Raw genomic sequence first — 20,314 nt, forward strand, 5'->3', positions numbered from 1 at the left:
GTATCATCTCACACCCACGAGAATGGCCATTATCAATAAAACAGAAAATGACGAGTGCTGGAGAGGATGTGGAGAAAGAGGCACACTTATCCATTGTTGATGGCAATGTAAAATGGTACAACTGCTGTGGAAGGCAGTTTGGCAGTTCCTCAGGAAGCTAAGTATAGAATTGCCATATGACCCGGCAATACCATTGCTAAGTCTCTACTCAGAGGACTGGAGAGCAAAGATACAAACAGACATTTGCACACCAATATTTATAGCAGCATTATTTACAATTGCCAAGAGATGGAAACAGCCAAAATGTCCATCAACAGAGGAGAGGCTAAACGAGCTGTGGTATATACATACGATGGAATATTATGCAGCTGTAAGACAATAAAGTTATGAAGTATGTAACAACATGGATGGACCTTAAGGACATTATGCTGAGTGAGATTAGCCAGAAACAAAAGGACAAATACTGTATGGTCTCACTGATATGAACTAACATTAATGAATGAATTTGGATCATTTCAGCTAAGAACAGAGGTCATCAGGAGATAGAAATAGGGTAGATATTGGGTAATTGGAACTGAAGGGATAGAGATTGTGCAACAGGATTGATTGTAAAAATTCAGAAATGGATAGCACAATACTACCTAACTGTAATACAATAATGTTAAAACACTAAATGAAGTTGAATGTGAGAATGATAGAAGGAGGAGGCCTGGGGGCACAAAGGGAATCAGAGGGAAAGATATACGATAAAGACTGAGATGATATAATCTAGGAATGCCTAGCGTGTATAATGATAGTGACTAAACGTACAAATTTAAAAATGTTTTGCATGAGGAAGAACAAAGGAATGTCAATACTGCAGGGCGTTGAAAGCAGATAGTAATTAATATTTTAAAACTTTAACTTATGTGTGACACTACAGCAAAAAATATTTATTTGGTACAATATTTATATTTTGATTAGTGCATTTCCTAATATCACTTATATGGACAGCTTAATTGAACACCATAAGTACATGAGTAGGTCATGAGATTTTGTAGGTTTGTCCCAGAGTGATATCTCGATAAGTCCCAGAAGGATTTGAACAGTGAATAAAAAATTATTTGCTAAGTCCCCTTGGGGGAATGGTGAGAAACGGGGAGAATTCAACTTCCCTAAGTGGAGATTTCTTGATATTCTCACAAGCAGTGGGGACAACCAGAGCAATAGGTTAAGCCCCCAATCTTGGGGTTTGTTCAAATGAAACTTATCCCCCCAAATGATAGGCTAAGCCTACTTAAAATTAGGCCTGAGTCACCCCCAGAGAACCTCTTTTGTTGCTCCGATGTGGCCTCTCTCTCTCAGCCAGCACAACAAGCAAACTCACTGCCCTCCCCCTCTCTACATGGGACATGACTCCCAGGGGTGTGGACCTTCCTGGCAACATGGGACAGAAATCCTAGAATGAGCTGGGACTCAGCACCAAGGGATTGAGAAAACCTTCTCGACTGAAAGGGGGAAGAGAGGATGAGACAAAATAAACTGTCAATGGCTGAGAGATTCCAAACAGAGGTTATCCTGGAGGTTATTCTTATGCATTAAATAGATATCACCTTTTTAGTTAAGCCATAACAGAGAGGCTGGAGGGAACTGCCTGGAAATGTAGAGCTGTGCTCCAGTAGCCGTTTCTTGAAGATGATTGTATGATACAGCTTTCACAGTGTGACGTGTGATTGTGAAAACCTTGTGTCTGATACTTCTTTTATCTGCCTTATGGACAGATGAGTAAAACATATGGATTAAAAATAAATAAAAAATAGGGGGAGCAAATGTTAAAATAAATTAAGTAGATTGAAATGCTAGTGATCAATGAAAGGAAGGGGTAAGAGGTATGGTATGTACGAATTTTTTTCTATTTTCTTTTTATTTCTTTTTCTGAATTGATGCAAATGTTCTAAGAAATAATCATGATGATGAATATACAACTATGTGATAAAAATGTTCATATTGTATGTTGGTTGGTTTATTAATAAAAAATAAAAATAAATCCTTTAACAAGGAAAAAAAAAAAACTCATGAAAGAACATTCCTATACTTGTACTGCTAACCCCAATCCACAGTCCACAATAGGTTCACCGTGTTATACAATCCCATGTTTTATCTTCTAACTTCCATTCACCCAGAACTTTTCCCTTTAACTACATTCACATACATAACTTAGTGCTGTTAATCACATTCACAATAATGTTACCATCACAACCATCCATTTCCAAACCTTTACAGTCAACCTAAACAGCATCAGCTTTAAAAAAAAAAAAATCAACTGGCCATAATTCTGAACTCTTAATTTCTGAAGCACAAAAGTATATTTAAATCGGGCGGTGGTGGAGCAGGGGCAGAGTTCTCGCCTGCCACGCCAGAGACCCGGGTTCGATTGCCAGTTCCTGTCCATGAAAAAAAAAAAAGAATATTTAATTTTGAGGAGGTCCCATTTATCTATTTTGTCTTTCACTGCTTGTGTTTTGGGTATAACGTCAACAAAATCCTTGCCTAGCACAAGATCCTGAAGATGCTTCCTACATTTTCTTCTAGGAGTTTTATAATCCTGGCTCTTATATTTAGGTCATTGATCCATTTTGAGTGAATTTTTATATATGGAAAGAGATAAGGATCTTCTTTCATTCTTTTGTATATGGATTATCAACTTCTCTGTTTGAAGAGACTGTTCTTTCTCAACTGAATGAACTTGGCAGCCTTGTCAAAAACCAATTCGCCATTGAAAAAACAATGCTGGGTGAAATAAGCCAGACACAAAAGGATAGAGACTGTGATTCCACTTTTATGAACATCATAAAGGTATAATCTGAGGCTTTTAATACAGAATAGAATATAGGGGATTTAGAGATACATAGACGCTAGAGATGGGTGAACGGTTAGCTAATGAGGTTGAATTCCAATGTAATGGAACAGAGAGAAGTGAAGGTGGGTGGTTCCTTAGTGGGTCTATAAGTAATATTACCATATTGAACAAGATTGAAAGGGGTTGTATAGACTCACTGATTAACACTAGAAATAAAAATTAGATCTTGTAAGAATAACTTCAAAGGTACGATTCACGTACAAAGAGTGCTTAAGTCCAGGGTATAGGGGGAAAACTGCTATTGCATGCTATGGGCTATGTTCAAAAGGAAAACATCAGCACTACCACAGCAACAGCAGAGGCAAATAATGGAGGGAGGGACAAGAGTTAAGTGGAGGTTTAGATTTCCTATTTGGCGAGGGTGTGTTTATTGGTTTTCTTTCTCTTGGGAACAATGAAATTATCTAAAATTGAGAATGTTGATGGACTGTGGATTTTGGATACTATACATGATGCCTGATGAATGCAGGTGGCTGAAGGATGCACTGACTGAGATGTAGATTGGCAAACGGTGATATATACTTATGAACAAAGGCCGTGCTGATACAAAAAGGAACAAGTCGTGATGCATACAATGATGTGAATGAACACGTGGGACAGTTGGTGAGGCAAAATAAGCCAGAAACAAAAGAACAACAATGGTATAGACTCTTTTAGAAAATGTTTATAAGAAAACAGGGGCCTAGATTGTAAGCTTTTACAGCAGACACATTAAGTCTGGAATGGTAATTATTATTTCTGGATTTCAGAGGCTGTTTTATACATAATATAACCTGACATTTAGAGATAAGAACGAAGCCAATTAGGTTGGGGTTAAAGTAATTCAGAACACAGGGGTAAGGAACACATTGTCCATATTTTAGAACCACACATACTCTTTGACACCATAAGAAGAAAGGTTTATTTGGTCTGGAACTGAAATTTTCTGTAGCGCATAATCAACATATCTGTATAACCCATTTGAACAACTGAAACACAGGGAGCCCAGAATAAGAAAGAGGTCCTTTAATCTTGTATAGATTGTTATATTACACAATTTTAAAAATTGTGTAAACATCTTAGAGTATATTAGGCAGATAATCAAAAAATATTTGGGGTGGGCCACAGTGGCTCAGCAGGCAGAGTTCTAGCCTGCCACAGCAGAGACCCAGGTTTGATTCCCAGTGCCTGCCTATGTAAAAAAAAAAAAGGATTGGCAAAGTCCCTTGAAGGATGGGAGAAAAACATGGAACTATTAAACCTTACCATGAAGGAATCCCCTTATACCGTGTCAAACTCTAGGGACACCAAATCAATAGGCCATGCCCTTGATCTGATTGAGGCTTACTCTTGTGAAGCTTATGTAGGTAGCAGAGAAGCTTAACCTACCCATAGACATGCCTAAGAGTTACTTCTGGAAGACCTCTTTTGTTGCTCAGATGTGGCCTCTCTTTCTCTAAGTCCAACGGTGCAAGTGAAATCATTGCCCTTCCCCACTACGTGGGACATGACATCAGGGGTAAAAGTCTCCCTGGTGACGTGGAAGATGACTCCCAGGGATAAATCTGGCCCCGACAGTGTGGGATCAACAATTCCATCCGGACAAAAAGGGGAAAAGAAGTGTAACTAATAAAGTGTCTGTGGCAGAGAGAGTTCAAATAGAGTCAAGCGGCTACTGTGGCAGTTGCTCTTACGCAAGCTTCAGTTAGACCTTGCTACCTATCATAACCTGCCAACCCCCAACCAGGACCATTCCAGCCAATCCTAAAGAACACCTAGGGCAATATATAAGATTCTACAAGAGTTACATGCACTAGAGCAACTTTCTAGAAAACTACAACCTCCAGATAGGTCCCTGGACCAGATAAGTCCTGAAACCTAGAGGGCGCAGTCTCTTCAGAATATCAGGTATTTCCATCTCCCTACCCCATATTAGTGACAGACCCTTTCAACATGAAAAATTTAGAATTGCCATAGCCCAAACACCCCTAAAGAAAGGGATGGAAAAATCAAGGGTGATAGTGCAGTTATAAAGAGAAGGTAGGGTTTAACAAACAAGTATGATTGCTGAATCATTATAATATTCCTTTTAGTCTCTAGTATCTTAGAGCAGCTAGAAGTAAAAACCTAAAATTGCAGAATTGTAACCCACACCAAACTCTGAAATCTGTTCTACAACTAATTGCTGCTCTGTGCTTTGAAATTTGTTGTTTTGTATGTATGTTATTTTTCACAAATAAAGAAAAAAAAGTTAATTATGGTGATAAAAAAATATTTATTCCTTCTAGCCGCCACTGTTCTGGAGCAGCTAGAAGGTAAAATCTGAGAGGATGGTACGGTAACCCATGACAAACTCTGATATCTGTCCTGGAACTACTTGTTGAAGAGTGGTTTGAAAACTATTGCTTCTTTCTTTCTTTGCTTTTTATATGTTATATTACACAATTTTAAAAAGTTAAAAAAAATAAGAAATTAAAAAAAAAATCAATTGGCCATAAATGTGAGGGTCTATTTCTGTACTCTCAATTTGATTCCATCAGTCAATGTTTCTACCTTTGTGCCCCCGGGCCTCTTTTGTATGCAGCAAACCTCATCAGCTTGTGTTCTACCCTCGGTTTCAATGAAATTGGGTCCCAGTGCCTGGATCTGTGTGGGGTTCTAACTCACTGCTCCGAGTGGCTCTACAGTCTCTGTCAGCGGAGGGACCTAGTCACTGACTCTAAGCTGCACCGGACTGAGTAAGGGGAAAGGGAATGGTCCAGGAGAGAAATTTCCTGCTATTTTTCTTTTTCTTCAATTCAGCATTCATTTATCTCATCATTTTCCAGACTCTTCTGTCCACCATAGTTCCTTTTATTCACTAAAGGAGTGAAGGCTTTTTCAGGGGATGTCTTACGTCACCATGTGGATAACATCACTCTCCAAAGAAAACTGTTTCTTAATGACCCAATCCAAAATTGTCCCCATCCCTACTACTCTCCATCTTTATTTCCTTGGTTATAGCATCTGAAATTGTTCATTGGATAACCAGCTTACTATCAGTCTCTTCCCACTAGACTTTAAGCTCCTCGAAGGCAGGACTTTCACCATCTAATTGGAGACTATTATCCTCAGCACCTAGAACACCACTGGTATTCAATAAACATGTGCTCAATTAATTTTTTTTAATTGAGAAAATTAAAACCAAAGAACCACTCTGTATGTAAGCCCTACTGAGAAGCTGAGAACCCTGGCAGTGTCTTTCATTGGAACATTTCGCCTATAGCCTAACATAAACCTGGCCTACTCTCCATGCAATGCTGTGACACAATGTTGCCAACCCTGGAGCAGTATCAGCCCCAGGGAGCATCAGAAAGTGTGTGAAAGTGTTTCTGGTTGTCAGGATGACTAGTGATTTCTACTGCCATTTAAAGGGCAGAGGCCAGAGAGGTTAAATGTCCTACAATGCACAGTGAAGAAGTGCTCCATCCAAAAGACCAAGAGGACCAGTGACCATTCTGCTTCCTTATGCTGACATGGACAGACTCCCATCTTTAATGTGTCACTCTAGATGCTGCTTCAAAGAAAGCCAAAGGTCTGAGCATCCAACTGGTTGTCAGAAGATGCTATATTCCCAAGCTCACACACGTCCACTAGTCTTACCAGTCCAGCTCTTATGAAAATGCAACAGTTTCTTAAACATTTACCCTATCAATCCACTGGCTTCACTCAAATCTATTTCTGGTCTGAGAAAAATCCCTAACAAATTAAATTCCAAACTGATCCTGGAAATCTTCACAGGGTGATTCATGTAAAAAAATTAATAGTAAGGTTTACAAACTATCATCTGGCTTGGGCCACCCAGCAGAGCTGCTGCCCCATCTGCAGGATGCTCCCTAACTTCTGGCTAGCTGATGCCACCTCGGTATTTTACATGCCTCTGTAGGTTTTCAGAACTACAACTATAAAAATAGGCAGAATTTTCCTTGATCAAATTGGCAGTACCTTCTGTTCTCTTGTGTAAACAGCAATACGATACTAACCAATCACTCAGAACTCATCTCCACTCATTTCCCAGGTGCAACTGGCAGAGCATTTCTTTTTAGCAAGGTAGTTAATCTGCTGTATGGCTCATGCTCCCTGGCTGTCACATGGTTTGAGATGTGAGCTGCAAAAACTGCAATAGCAAACTAGGTTGGATCTATGCGTTTGCAACTGAAGACAGCCAGCATTATAAGGAAGCTTGTGTGATCCTGAACGTGCCCTAGTTCGAGATAGTGATGGCTTTGAACAGCATGTACCATCTAACAATTCTTAAAGAAAAAGAGATAAATACTGTATTTTCCCAGGTCTCTTTCACTGAAAACAAATGTCTACTTACATACACTGTCACCTTGGCATCAGAGTTGGATTCATGAACTGTGGGACAAGAGGTTGTGAGAACCTGAGATGGAATCTTTCTTGTCTCCTTTTTTGTTTTTTAATTTATATTTTCCATCCAACAGCTGTGCAGATGCCATTTTTTTTTCCCTCTATGTTTATATCTTGAGGCAGAATAGTCTATCTGCAGCTACATTGTGGGCTATGTGAGGAAAAAAGTCTGGGCTATTAGAGTGAAAAATAGTGTAATTCATGTAAATTTTGAGAGGAAAATATGTCAAGAGCATGTTTTTTAAACTTATTTGGGCTACATTTAAAAACTTTTTTTGGAAAAAAAAAAAACAGTTATCTCACCTGATCTGCTAGCTTCAAAGAGATCCAAATCTGTGACCAGAGAGAGCTAAAGGTTCAGTGTTAGTATGGGTTGTGCTGGCCACTGGTCCATATTCCTGCTTGTCAGTCTTGATGCAAAAATATCACCATTCCTAATTATTTGTCAGCAAATAATTAGTGTTGATTGGAAAGTTTCTCTGAAATGGGGCAGAACTACTGGTTGTGTGTGTCTTTTCCATGTAATTTAAGCATAGTAATTTGAATAAAATAATAGTTGGGAAAAAAAAAAAAAACACCACCCGAGGTCTATTAAAAGGTATACAAAGTAGGTTCCAAAGCAACTGAAATCAGGATCCTTAGGGACTGAGAATGGGGAGAACCAAAAAGAGAGAAAAACAAAAGCATAAGACTGCTTTAAAACTAATAAAAAAACAAAACAGACCACAGTAGTAGAGAGAGACAAGATGCTCTTACTCCTGCTACCAAAGCAATCACCTGGTCCCAACTAACAATTATAGCCAGGGGCTGATCCTGATGCCCAGCTAAGACCAATCTCAACACATTGTGCAAAGGTATGAGCAACCAGCAGAAACTCCAGGGCTAGAAGAACTCATCCTATATTTGCCAAGTGGCTGTGTAACTAAGTATATCAAGGCAGTCTGGACTATAGTACTTTGCTCGGGGAATGAGATTCAATTCAACAAGTTACTTCTTGAAAGAAAGAAGTATAATGAAAAGTGTATGAGGTTTGGCATCAGAAAAACCTAGGATCAAACCACTTAATAACTGAGTGATATTGGGTAAACTGCTCAACATGAGCTTGTTTCTTCATCTATGGGAATAATAGAAATAATACCAACTACCTCACATTCAGGATTAAATGAGATAATATAAATTATGTTATGTCATTCCTTTGCTCAAAAATAACTTATGGACTTCCACCTCTGGTCATGATGAAATAACAAGGACCAGATTCACCCTCCTGCTGTAAACAATAAGAAAATTAAGCAAAATAAATGAAACCACTGCTTGTAAACAGTGGATAACAGGCAGTCCAGGACTGTGATCTATGATCAAACACAAACAAATGAAGCAAACACTAAGATCACCATGGCTTTCTGTCAGGAGGCACATTTCAGACCAAAGAAAGGAAGGAGGGAGGGTCTCATGTAAAATAAGGCAGTCTCACTGAGTCGAGAAGACAGAGATTGGAGTTCAGGGAAGCTAAGGCAGCTAAAATATGTAGAACAGAGCTCCAGAGAAGAGAAAGCTATGCAGACAAAGAGCTTCAGCAATATGCACAAAGTCTTTACAAAATATTAAGATTTGTGCACGAACAGACTGAAATTCCAAAAAAAGGAAAATAAGAGTGATGAAAGAGCTGTGAGTTGAACAATTCCCATAATTCTCAAAGAGCTCACAATTCCCAACCAGCCAAAGTAGAACATCCTCACTGATCTTTTTCAGGGCATTCACTGAACCTCAGAAAATCCATATCTAGGGTTAAAATATCCCTAGAGTAGGTGATAAATGCACAGCTAAAAAAAATAATAATAAAAAATTTCATAAAGTAAAGTAAAACCATAAGTTAAAATAAAAAATAAAAATAAAAAATATCCCTAGAGTAGACTTTGGGGAGATGGCAGGGTGGAGAGGACAGAGAGAATGACCAGGACTGCAGTCCCCGAGGTGAGCAACTGAAGAGGGTCTCCAGGGTGTTTGGGGGAGGAGAGAAGAGAGGGGATCAGGACAGAGAGGGTAAGGTGGGTCGGGTCAGCCAAGATTCCCATCAGGGACTGATGGTGGACAGGGGAAGGTACAGATTGGAGGGAACTGACCGGTCTTCTGCTCCAGCATGCCCCACCTGCTGGCTGGGGAGGTCTCCCCAAGCGGCTGGAAGCATCTACCAGGAGACCATAGGTAGGCCTGGCTGACCACCATGAAGAGCCACGCCCCTGGGCTCTGGGAATGATCATCCACCCAGGTGACACAAATAACAGGCCCAATGGGCGTGGCATGTGGCAATGCCACTGGGCCTCAGGCACAGCAAGTTGGTTGAGCCCCTGGCTGCTCCTCAGTTTCCCTGTGCTCCATGCCAGAATCAGCTATTCTGCTGCAGGGGTCTGGGAGCAGCAACACCCTTAGTCCCCCTCTCCCCAAGTATCTCTCCCCTGGTAAACAACATCTTCAGGTAGCAGCTGCACTGGGAAGGGGTGGGCCTGAGGGCAGGAGGTGCCTCAGCAGCATTTTTAAATATTTCTTCTCTATATATTTCTATTAGTAGTATTTGTTATTTTTCATTTTTAATTACATATATTTACTGATTTTTAATTTAAACTTTTTATTTCTTTTTTATTATTCTCTTTTGTTTCATTTATTTACTTTTAAAAAAATCAATTTCTCTCCCTTCTGAGGGCACAAGCCTCAATTCATTCCCAATATATCATAGGGTGTTCCCTTCTGACTTCTGGGCCTACTGCTGGTAAGGTATGTTTTCTTGGTGATACTGCTGGTTTTCCTAATATTTTTATCATACTTTCATTTTATTTTTTTGGTGGTGGGGGTACATGGGCCAGGAATAGAGCTCAGTCTCCCATGAGGCAGGTAGGTATTCTGCAACCAGAGTACCAGAGCATCCCTGCTTAGCTTTTAATAGATCCTCAAGTAGAACTGTAGCCTCTACATGAGATCCAGTTCTTGGTTTGGTGGGGAATTACAGAAAAACCAAGTGCAAAAGGAAACTTTCAGTGGAAAGCCAAGATAATACAAAACTTTAGATGAGCGAAGGAAACCAACTTGCAAAATGGCCTTATTAAGATAATCAAATGCCACAAACACAACAAAAAATAAAAAAACATGTGAAGATGCAAGCAGTAACAGTGCAGCCAAATGACCAAATCAAAACTCTGGAGAAGGGCAGGCCAGGTGGCTCAGCAGGTAGAGTTCTCGCCTGCCATGTTGGAGAGCTGGATTCAGTTCCTGGTGCCTGCCCAAGTAAAAAAAAATTTTTTAATTAAAAAAAAAAACTTCAGAGAAGACACAGAATATGGAATAACTGCTCGAAGATATATATATCTATATATATAAAAGAAATAAAGAATTTATACAAGAGCATATACAAAAATTTATACAAGAATTTATACAAGAACATAAAGAACTCAAAAGATTAAGCAGAAAAATGGCAGATCTCACAGAGAGGAAAGATAGAGTAGACCAAATCAGAAATATGCTGGCAGAGCTGAAGAAGCACAAGGAAGAAAAAGTGAATGTGCCCCTTTGGGGAATGGTGAGAAGGGGGGAAAATTCAACCCCCCCTAGTTGAATTCTTGATATTTTCACAAGTCGTGTGGACAACCAAAGCTATAGGCTGAGTCCCCAGCCTTGGGGTTTGTTCATATGAAACTTAACCCCACAAAGGATAGGTCAAGCCTATTTAAATTAGGCCTAAGAGTCACCTGCAAGAGAGTCTCTTTTGTTGCTCAGATGTGGCCTCTCTCTCCAGCCAACACAACAAGCAAACTCACCACCCTCCCCCTGTCTATGTGGGACATGACTCCCAGGAGTGTGGACCTTCCTGGCAATGTAGGACAGAAATCCTAGAATGAGAGGAGACTCAGCATGAAGGAATTGAGAAAAACCCTAGAATGAGCTGAGACTCAGCATCAAGGGATTGAGAAAACCTTCTTGACCAAAAGGGGGAAGAGTGAAAGTGTCAATGGCTGAGAGATTCCAAGCAGAGTCGAGAGGCTATCCTGGAGGTTATTCTTATACATTAAGTAGATATCACCTTGTTATTCAAGATGTAATGGAGCGGCTGGAGGGAACTGCCTGAAAATGTAGAGCTGTGTTCCAGTAGCCATGTTTCTTGATGATGATTTTAATGATACAGCTTTCACACTGTGACTGTGTGATTGTGAAAACTTTGTGTCTGATGCTCCTTTTATCTATCTTGTCAACAGATGAGTAGAACATATGGAATAAAATTAGATAATAAGGGGAACAAATGTTAAAATAACATTTGCTTCTGTCCTAACTTCAGATACAATGTTTATATGTATCACAAAAGTTGGCAAAGAGAAGGCATATTCCATATTACTTAAAATTAAACAAGCTTGACTACATCTTATATCTCTACCATTTTGCTATTAAAATACTTTTAAGTTCAATCAAAATGTTATTGAATAAGACCAATGAAATGAATATATGGCATAATTTAAATCCCTAGAAAAAGACTCCAAGAAATATCTCAAATAATATCAGTTATTTAATATTATATATATTTCAAAATTAAGGTCTCTGGGGATGTTCTATAAATCATTAAAAGCCAGTCTTTTGGGATAAATTATGAGAACGGCTTTATGTTATGCTTTCGTTTGTACTACTTGGTGTTTTTAAACTACAGTAATTTTGTTAAAGTTACTATTCATTTCAATTTTGGAAATAAAAATGTAGCTGAGTGATGACCTCACCTGAAAAAATGATGGAGTGATGTATTTATTGGTTGATTCATGGATTCATTAATTTCACCAAAATGAATCTCCACAGATCTAGAAAACAATATCAGCTGATAGTGTCTTTTCTTTCAGCTTATGAATGTAGACATTATTTGTGGGAATCAATATTTATTTTAAAATATTGTGAAGTTTTGATGAATATGCAACTATGTGATGATATTAAGAATTACTGATTATATATGTAGACTGGAATGATATCTTATTGTTTTGTTTGTTGTTAATTTTTTTAATTAATAAAACAAATATTGTGAAGTTTAATAGGATGAAATGTGTTGAGTTTTCTGTGTTATGTAAAATATTATGTTTTATCATACAAGTTGGACATATTTCACAATGCAAATAATCTGAGATATAAAGATTGTTTTATGCATAAAAAAACAATGTGACAAATGAATTAGGTCTAATAGACATATATAGATCAGTATACCCCAAAACACCAGAATATACATTCTCCTAGTGTACATGGAACATTCTCCAGGACAGATCTTATACTGGGACACAAACTAAGTCTATAAATATCTTTGAATATTGATAAGATTGAAATTATCCAAAGCACTTTCTCTGACCACAACGGAATGAAGCTGGGAAATTAATAATCACCAAAAAAACAGAGCTTTCACAAATAAATGGAGATTAAACAACACTGTTAAATAATCGGTGCCAAAAGAGAAATTCCTAGAGAAATCAGTAAATACTGGATGATAGTGAGAAATCAAAACTTATGGGATGAGGCAAAGGCAGTGCTGCAAGGGAAATTTATTACCCTAAATGCCTATATTAAACACACACACACACACACACACACACACACACACACACACACAAACAAGAACAAGCAAAACTTGAGGATTTAACTGCTTCACCTGGAGAATTTAGAGAAACAACATCAAATTGACCCAAAGCAAAAGAAGAGAAATAACAAAGATTAAAGCAGAAATACACAAACTGGAAAAGAATAAAACAATAGAAAGAATTAACAAAACCAAAGGTTGGTTCTTTGAGAAAATCAATAATATTGACGGACTCCTAGCTAGGCTGGCAAAGAAAAAAAGAAAAAGGATGCAAATAAACAAAATCAGAAATGAAAGGGGCCTCATTACCATGGATCCTGAACAAATTTTAAAAATTAAGAGAATACTAGAACAACTATATGCCTACAAATTAGACAACTAAAATGAAATGGACAAACTCCTAAAAACAGAGGAACCAGTAACAGGAATTTAAAGAATAAAAAGAGAGAGAGGGAAAACCTATAATATCTCTGAAAGAAATAGAAGATCTCAACAAACAAATTACAAGTACAGAGATACAATCAGTCATCAAAAATCTTTCCACAAGAAAAGTCCAGGACCAGATGGCTTCACAGGGTATTTTTATCAAACATTCCAAAATGAAGTAATACCAAACTCTTCCCAAAAAATGAGGAAAAAGAAACACAACCTAATTAATTTTATGAAGCTAGCCACTCTAATACCAAAACTGGATAAAGCTGCTATAAGAAAGGAAAACTACAGCCCAATGGCTTTAATGAACATAAATGAAAAAATCCTTAACAAAATACTAACATATAGAATCCAAAGATACATTAAAAGTATTAAACATCACAATCAAGTGGGGTTTATACCAGGAGTGCAAGGTGGTTTAACACATGAAAATCAATCAACGTAGTACAGTATATAAACAAATCAAAAGGGAAAAATCACATGATATTGATTGATGCTGAAAAAGCATTAGACAAAATTCTACACCCTTTTCTGATAAAAACAATTCAAAAGGTAGGAATTGAAAGAAAGTATTTAATATCATATAGGGCATATATGAAAAACCCATAGCCAGCATCATACGTAATGGAGAGAGGTCGAAAGTATTTCCAAGATTGGAACAAGACAAGGATGCCCACTGTCATCACTATTAGTCAACATTGTACTAGAAGTCCTAGCTGGAGCAATTAGAAAGGAGAAAGAAATAAAAAGCAGCCAAATAGGAAAGGAAGAATAAAACTTTCATTATTTACAGATGATATGATCCTATACTTAGAAAACCCTGAAAAATCTACAGCAAAGCTACATGAGCTAATAAATTCAGCAAAGTGGGCAGGATACAAGATTAATGCAGAAAAAAACTGTAATGTTTCAATACACAAGCAAAAAAAAAAAATCTATCTGAGGTGACAATTAAGGAAAAAATGCCATTCAAAATAGCAACCAAAAGAATCAGATATCTAGGAATAAGTCTAACCAGAGATGTCAAGGACTTGTACACAGAAAATTACAAAACAATGCTAAAAAATTTTAAATTACTTAAATAGATGGAAAGACATTTCACGCTAAAGATATTTCATGCTCACGGGTAGGAAGGTTGAGCATGTAGATCTACCCAAACTGATCTACAGACTCAATCCAATCCCGATAAAATCCCAACAATCTACTTTGAAGACTTGGAAAAGCTAGTTATCAAATTTATTTGGAAGGGAAAGAGACCCAAATAGCTAGAGATCTTCTATAAAAGAAGAGCAAAATGAGAGGACTATCACTTCCTGACTTTCAAGCTTACAATAAAGCTACAGTGGTCAAAACAGCATGGTACTGGCAGAAAGATAGAGTAAATATCACTGGAATCGAATTGAAAGTACAGAGATAGGCCACCAAATCTATAGACATCTGATCTTTGATAAGGCCCACAAATTCAATGAACTGGGACAGAATAGTCTCCTCAGTAAATGGGCATGGGAGAACTGGATATCAATAGCCAAATGCATGAAGGACGACCCCTATCTTATACACTATATAAAAAAATAATTCAAAGTGGATTAAAGACTTAAATATAAGAGCCAGTACCATAAAACTTTTAGAGGATAATACAGGGAAACATCTTCAAGATCTAGTAATAGGAGGTAGCTTCTTAAACTTTACACCTAAAGTACAAACAGCAAAAGGAAAAACAGACAAATGGGAACATCTTAAGATCAAGAACTTCTATGCCTTAAAGGAGTTTGTTAAAAAGATGAAGAGGCAGCCAACTCAATGGGAGAAAATATTTTGAAACCACATATCACATAAGGGCTTGATATTCTGGGTATGAAAAGAAAGTATACAGCTCAACAACAAAAGAACAAACAATCCAATTATAAAATGGGCAGAGGATATGAATAGATACTTTTATGAAGAGCAAATACAATTGGCTAAAAAGCTCATTTTCATCAGCTGTAAGGGAAATACAAACCAAGGCAACAATCACTTCATACCTACAAGAATAGCTGCTATTAAACAGAAAACTACAAATGCTGGAGAGGAGATGGATAAATTGCAACTCTTATTCACTGTTGTTGGCAATGTATAATGGTGTAGCTGCTGTGGAAGACAGTTTGGTGATTCCTCAGAAAACTAACTATTGAGCTGCCCTATGATCTGGCAACACCAATACTCAGTATATAACCAGAAGAGCTGAAAGCAATGATATGAACAGATATTTGCACACCGACGTTCACAGCAGTTCTATTCACAACTGCCAAAAGATGGAAACGATAATAATGCCCACCAACGGACAAGTGGATAAACAAAATGTGGTATACACATACAATGGAATATTATGTAGCAGTAAGATGCTATGAGATCCGAAAGCATATGACAATGTGGATAAACCTTGAGGACATAAGAATGAGTGAAGTAAGTCAGACACAAAGAGACAGATACTGCATGATCCTGCTATTATGACTCTGGTAAAGGTAATTTCAGAGGTTATACTGTAGAATATAGCAGACCTAGAGGTACACAAAAGCTAGAGATGGGGGAAAGGCTACCCAAAGAGTTTGAATCTAAATGCAAGGGAACAGATAAAAGTGACTGTAACTAACTAGAGGAATTCTAAGTAACATTACTGTATTAAATGTATAGTGCCATGTATCCCTCTGATGAAATCTACAGTTAGAAATACGGTCTCACATGAACTATTTCAAAGGTTTGATATTGGACAAAGAGTCAATGATTAAAGGGTAGGGGGGAAAACTAAAATGCATGCTATGGCCAATAGTTAACAGGAATAAATCAACACTACCACAGCACTACCGGGAGCAACTAAATGTGGGGGGGGGGGGGGGAGGTTAGGGGAACAAATGATTAAGGGTAGCTTTAATTTGAAAGTTGGTGATACTGTGTTTGTCAGCTCTTTCTCTCTACGGACCTGAAAATTGTCTAAAATTGGGAGTACTGCTGATTGTACAGCCAAGTGAGGACACTGTAAGACATGGTCTGTTTATTTTGGACATAAACTATGATGCCCAATAGATGGACGGAGCCAAAGGGTATAATGCTGAGAAGCAGAATGGCGAACATTTATATGATGGAACATAGTGTAGCTACAAAAAAAAAAAGGTTGAGAGGCATGCAACAAACTGAATAAACCTTGGAGACAATGTGCTATGCAAAATAAGCCAAAAACAAAAGAACAGATATACTAAAGTCTCTCTCAGAAAATACTTATAAGAAAATTAGAACCTAGATGGTAAGCCCTTATAGTAGTCACAATTAGTCTGAATTGTAAGTGTATTCCTGGATGCTGAGACGCTGAGTTATATGTATATCAGCTGGTATTTCCCTGGGACTCTGAGTAACTAACTATGTGACACATGGGAACCAGAGATGGAACACTGTAGTCCTGTAGCATAGCATAGCTATATATACTAACAATTAAGCTAACTGAAGGGGAAATCAGGCTTCAATTAGTTAAAAATGAAGCCAAGCTGGCTGGGCCTAAGGTAAATCAGAATACGAGGTCAAAGATGATAGTGTATGTACTCCAGACTTCCACCTACTGTATATGACCAAAGACAGAGAGGTTTATTATGTCTAGAACCTAGATTTTTTGTAACACATAATCTAAATCAGCCTGTCTGGATAGCTCACTTGAATGACCCAGACTCCTATGGTCCAGAGCGGGAACAAGCGCTCATAGTTCTGTGTAGTTTGGTGTACTGCTGGAAAACATCTCAGAGTTGGGCTGATAACTGGGAGGTGTTGATGGAGTCCCTTGAGGGTCAAAGGAAAGTTCAATAGTTCCATATAATATTCCCATCTTGGAAGACCCAAGTACCCAGGTACTCTCTCAACCATTGGGAACTCTGAAGAAAATAGGCCAGGCCCTTGATTTTGAGGCTTGCTCTTTAAAAAAACTTGTTTCTGTGGGGGAGAAGCTAAAACTGCCCATAGTGAGGCCTACAAGCTGCTTCCAGGATACCTCTTTATTGCTCAGATGTGGCTTCTCTATCTCTCTAGGCCTAACTCTGCAAGGAAAGTTATTATGTTACCCCTTGCATGGACATAAAGATTCAGGGGTGCAGGTCTCCTTGGCTGCAAAGGGCATGGCTCACAGGGATAAGTCTGGCACCGTGAGATCACCAACACATTTCAAACCAAGGTGGGGAAAAGATGTAATAAAAAAAGACATCAGTGGCTAAAAGAGATCAAATAGAGCTGAGAGGCTATTCTGAAGAGTACTCTTATGCAAGTTTCAGTTAGATAGTGTTGATTGCCATGGTTTGGTAAACCCCAACCAGCATCACTCCTGTCAACTCTTGAGAATACCTAGGGCTTGAACCAAGACTCTATAAAGTTTCATGCACTAAGTTTGCTTTCCTGGAAGCTATAATTCCTGCAAGGCTCCCAGGTCAGATAAATCCTGAAATCCAGAGGAACCAGTCTCGGCAAAATTATCAATTAATTACATCCCCGTCTTTTAGTGTCGACACCCCTTCTCAGCATGAAAAAGTCAGAACTGGCATTGCCCAAATATCCCCATAGTTTGCGAGAAGGATCAGAGAAGGAGGAGGTATAACAGAAAGAATAAGGTTTGGTAAATGAATATAACTGCTGAATCACTATGTTAATATTCCTTCTGGCTTCCAGTGCTTAGGAGCAGCTTGAAGGAAAAATCTGAGATGTTAGAATAGTAGCGCATGACAAACTCTGGAATCTGTTCTGTAACTACTTGTTGAAGTGTGCTTTGAAAATTATTGTCTTTTTCTTTTTTTGCTTTGTATATATGTTATATTTTACAATAAAAATGTTAAAAAATAAAAAATAAAAAAGGTGAAAATAAGGATATATACATATATCCCTAGAGTAAAGGTTTAACCCTAGTATTTTGGTTTGCTAAAGCTAACAAAATGCAATATACCAGGACTGGATTGTTTTTTACAATGGAGATTTACTAATTTACAATCCATAATTCTTAGGCCATGAAATTTTCCAACTCAAAGCATCAACAGAATGATACTTGGACTCTGAAGGCAGGCTGCCAGCATCTGGGAAACATCTGTCACATAGGAAGGCACATGGTTGGTTTCTGCTGATCCTTCTCTCTTGGGTTTCACTGCTTTCAGCTTCTGGCTTCAGAGACTTCCTCTCAGCTTCTCTTATGTGTCCTCTCTTAGCTTCTCTGGGGCTTTTATCTTTTAGTTTCTCTCAATTTCATCTCTTCGCTTCTATATGTACTTTGTCCTCTTAGAAAGGACTCAGTCAGAGGATTAAGGCCCATGTTGAATAAGGTAGGTTATATTTCAATCAAAATAACCTAATCAAAAGGTCCCTCACAATAGGTATGTACCCACAAGAATGGATTAAAAGAATGTGGCCTTTTCCCAGGTACTTTACAGCTTCAAACCATCGCACCTAGATGTACCCTAACAAAGCTAAAAAATAGGACTTAAGCTTTTCGGCCAGAACTGCCATCTTGCAATAATTCATTAAAATGATGAACACAAAAGGAAAGAGGAGAGGTACCCATTATATATCTTCTGGACCTTTCAGAAAACATGGAATTGTTCCTCTGGCCACATACATGCGAATCTACAAGAAAGGCAATGCTGTAGACATGAAGGGAATGGGCACTGCTCAAAAAGGAGGGCACCACAAATGTTTCCACAGCAAACCTGGAAGGGTCTACGTATTAGCTAGGGTTCTCTAGAGAAACAGAATCAGCAGGAGATAATCTGTAAACTTAAAATTTATAAGTGTCTTACTCATGTAACCATGGGGATGTAGAGTCCAAGGTTGTAGGGCAGGCCATGAGCTGGCAGCTCCAATGAAGGTCCTCAACGAACTCTCAGGAGAGGCTGGCTGGGCAACTGTGGGGATGTAAGAGTCTAAGATCCCGTAGGGCAGGCCACAGGCTGGCAGCTCCAATGAAAGTCCTCAATGAACTCTCAGGAGAGGCTGGCTGGGCAACTGTGAGGATGTAAGAGTCCAAGATCTGTAGGGCAGGCTACAAGCTGGTAGCTCCAATGAAGGTCCTAAACAAACTTTCAAGAGAGGATAGCTGGCTGAAATAGGAAGAGCGACTGTCTCTTCCGAGTCCTCCTTAAAAGCCGTCCGGTGATTAGATTAAACATTACTTTTATTGCAGAAAACACTTGCCTTATTGGTAAGTATGGCGGCTGTGGTGCTGCCGATGTGGTCATAATTTAAGTCCATGAAATGTCCTCACAGCAACAGATAGGCCAGAGCTTGCCCAATGAGACAACCGGGCACCACCACCTGGCCAAGCTGACTCATGAACCTGACCATGACAGTCTATAATGTCACCCAGCATGCTGTTGGTATTGTTGTAAACAAACAAGTCAAGGGCAAGATTCTTGCCAAGAGAATTAATGTGCATATTAAGCACTCTAAGAGCTGAGATAGCTTTCTGAAGAATATGATGGAAAATGATAAGGAAAAAAAGGATGCCAAAAAGAAAGGTACCTGGGTTCAACTGAACAACCAGGCTACTCTGCCCAGAGAAGCTCACTTTGTGGAAACTAATGGAAAGGAGTCTGAGTGTTCTAGTTTGCTAGCTGCCGGAATGCAATATACCAGAAACAGAATGGCTTTTAGAAATGGGAATTTAATAAGTTTCTAGTTTAAAGTTCTAAGGCCAAGAAAATGTTCTAATTCCCAGTCTATAGAAACGTCCAATCAAAGGAATCTGGGGAAAGATACCTGGGTTCAAGAAGGCCGATGAAGTTCCAGGTTTCTCTCTCATCCGAGAAGGCACATGGTAAACACCGTCACGGTTTCCTCTCTCATCTGGAAGGAGAACATGGCGAACATGGCATCATCTGCCAGCTTCTTCTGGCTTTCTGTCTCATGAAGATCCCAGGAGGCATTTTCCTTCTTCATCTCCAAAGGTCACTGGCTTGTGGGCTCTCTGCTTCTCGTGGCTATGTCATTCTTCTCCACTCTCTCTGAATTGCTTT

The 20,314-nt window shown here is 38.6% G+C and overlaps 1 protein-coding gene and 1 pseudogene across 2 annotated transcripts in view; one reads left to right on the forward strand and one right to left on the reverse strand.

Moving 5' to 3' along the window:
- Positions 1-20,314, reverse strand: part of PEX14 (peroxisomal biogenesis factor 14) — a 202,377-nt gene that overhangs the window by 167,697 nt on the left and 14,366 nt on the right. The window lies entirely within an intron of this gene.
- LOC143655150 (protein yippee-like 5 pseudogene) lies at positions 6,188-7,175 on the forward strand (annotated as a pseudogene).

The sequence above is a fragment of the Tamandua tetradactyla genome, chromosome 2 (genome assembly GCF_023851605.1).
Source record: "Tamandua tetradactyla isolate mTamTet1 chromosome 2, mTamTet1.pri, whole genome shotgun sequence".
NCBI lineage: Eukaryota > Metazoa > Chordata > Mammalia > Pilosa > Myrmecophagidae > Tamandua > Tamandua tetradactyla.